The 2,748-nt window shown below is 63.5% G+C and overlaps 1 protein-coding gene across 1 annotated transcript in view; it reads left to right on the forward strand.

Annotated features, from left to right (window-relative positions):
* LOC113209321 (uncharacterized) overlaps positions 1 to 2,748 on the forward strand; it is a gene marked incomplete at its 5' end in the record, with an annotated part of 14,220 nt that overhangs the window by 9,882 nt on the left and 1,590 nt on the right.

The following is a 2,748-nucleotide window of genomic DNA, read 5'->3' on the forward strand; positions in this document are numbered from 1 at the left end:
CACCCTGCTGACCGGGGAAGGCACCCTGCTGTCCTGGGAAGGCACCCTGCTGACCGGGGAAGGCACCCTGCTGTCCTGGGAAGGCACCCGGCTGACCGTTGTTAGGCGTGCCGTACTGGTTGCTGGGTGACTGCAGCGTACGCGCAGGACCGAACGCACCGGCGCCGTTCAGTTGCTGTCCGGGAGTCGGCACTCCGTACGTCCTGCCGAGACCAGCGCCGAGGTTGTTGCCGTTGAATCCGGGCTGACCAAGACCCCCGTTGACGTTGTTTCCGTTGAAGCCCGGCTGGCCGAGAGCGGAACCAGGGAAGCGGCCCTGACCCTGCGCACCCGGGAGGTTGTTGGACCCGGGACCGCCGGGGGCAATGTAGGAGTCCGCCGGGCGTCCAAGACCCTGCTGTCCGCCAATGTTAACAGCACCCTGAGGTCCGTTCAAACCACCCTGAGGTCCGTTGAAGCCACCCTGAGGTCCGTTAAAGCCACCTTGAGGTCCGTTGAAGCCACCCTGAGGTCCGTTGAAGCCACCCTGAGGACCGTTCACACCACCCTGCGGACCGTTGATGCCGCCTTGGAGTCCGTTGAAACCACCCTGGGGGCCGTTGAAGCCACCTTGTGGTCCGTTGAAGCCACCCTGCTGCCCGTTGAAGCCACCCTGCGGCCCGTTGAAGCCACCTTGCGGCCCGTTGAAGCCACCCTGAGGTCCATTGAGGCCGCCAGGGCCTCGAGCGCCAGGTACGCCATACGAGCCACTGGGGGTAGCACCGGGGAGGACCCCGCCAGCATTAGCTCCAGGGAAGCCTCCAGCGCCGGGTGCACCAGGGAAGGCACCAGCGCCCGGTGCGCCAGGGAAGGCACCAGCGCCGGGTGCACCAGGGAAGCCACCCTGGGGTCCGCGAGCACCAGGTGCGCCGCCGGGTCCGGCGCCTGCAGTGGGCGGCAGGTACGAGTTGCTGGGGCTACCTGCTCGTGAGGAAGAACAAGAACAACTCGTGAGTCTGGGACCTCCATGGGCAGGTCACCACCCTGGTGTTCAACACATCGCCAAGCTCATCTTACTCGGGAGCAGCGCGCGCCTGTCCCTCGCGGCGGCGGACTCGGCGGTCTTGGCGTGCAGCGGCACGGCCGCACACAGCGCGCCCAGCAGCAGCAGCACCTGCGGGCAGAGCCAAGCACACATGAAGGGGTCAGTTTTAAACCCACTCAACACGACATCGAATCGACAGCGTTTCGATATATCGTCTCGACACGTCATTTCTGACCACGCCACCGCCACGATGCCGAAACGATGTTTCTATCGACGGCGTTGCGATATACGACACTTCGCACTGAGAAGCGTATTTTCACTGTAATCCGTGTCGAGGGCGGTCGGCGAGGTGCGATCTTCAGACGACGACAACACACGCACACACACACACACACACACACACACACACACTGCACTTGCACTGGTCCGTACCGCGGTCCTGGGGCGGCACATGGTGTTCGCGGTGCACACGTTGGGGGAGGCGAGGTGTGGACGGCGTTGGACGCGGTCGCCGAAGCAATGCACTCCTCGGCGGCCAGCGGAGCCTTTATACGCGCCTTGCAAGTTGGGCCGGAGGAAGTACGGCGGCTCCGGGGGTCCGGGGGGCGACGCCGGAGCCGGCACCCCCCTCCTAGGGCCCCCTCCCCCACCCGCCCCGTCCAGCCCCTCCCCGCCCCGCCGCGCGGTCTGGCTGATCCGTGTGTGACATTGTGCAGCACTTCGCTATACGTGACGGGTGATCTGATGCATCGCCTCCCTTTTCCTGTTTCTCTCCCCTTCACTCTGGTGATGCGGTTGACGACCGGACCGCGTGTCCGTCCGTCTTGACCATTCGTGCATCTGTCCGCCATCCAAACGACATCGCGGAGGACGTCGGCGCCGCGCCGTCGCACAGCGCGGCGACACCCCGACCCTTCCACATCGTCACTAGACATGTGCGCCGCGCCGCCGTTGCGCCGCCGCCGACGAATTTCAGCGCGCCGCCGCCGCCGGCAAAAAATTGTCGGCGCGCCGCCGCGCCGCCGCCGACCATTTCATCGGCGGCGGCGTCGGCGTAGAGGCTGTAAAGGGTCATTTTCGATTCTAAAACCCAACTTGGGGACGCCGGATGGGTAGGCAACCTGCTTAGCAGCTCAAAATTTTAAAGCAGTTAAACAATTTTAGTAGAATTTTGCGAAGAATAATTGGCACGAAATTCTGGTGAGCAAAAAGTCGTTAGGATATCTTATGAGAAGGCAAATCTGACCCCCGAAATCGTTAAAAGGTGCAATTTATTTGGGTTTACGCCGGTGACGCCGCCGCCGCCGCCGACGACTACCACATCGGCGTGAACGCCGGCGGCGCCGCCGCCGTTGACCAAAATTTGGCCTCACGCCGCCGCCGACAAAGGTCTAGTCGGCGCACATGTCTAATCGTCACAATTTTACAGCTCAAACCGAGGTCGCCGCTATCATCAAGCAGACATTTTCTGCTCCCAATGCCACCGTCACCTGTCCGGCATCTCCGCCCCCGCCCCCCCGCCCCGTTTACCCCCGATCTGGACGCTGGGGCGCTGGACGGAACAACCGCACCGTGGATCCGCAGGCAGGGCAAGGCGCTCGGGATAAACTTGCCAACCTACACGACGGGTCCTGCTACAGGACGATTCCAGAGGATAGGCCACGAGGGATGGAGAAGAAGGGGCGGATGGGGGTGATGGGGGGGACTCCAATCTCCCCTTGCCC

This window comes from Frankliniella occidentalis, unplaced genomic scaffold (assembly GCF_000697945.3).
Source record: "Frankliniella occidentalis isolate FOCC.00 unplaced genomic scaffold, Focc_3.1 Scaffold27, whole genome shotgun sequence".
NCBI classification, from domain to species: domain Eukaryota; kingdom Metazoa; phylum Arthropoda; class Insecta; order Thysanoptera; family Thripidae; genus Frankliniella; species Frankliniella occidentalis.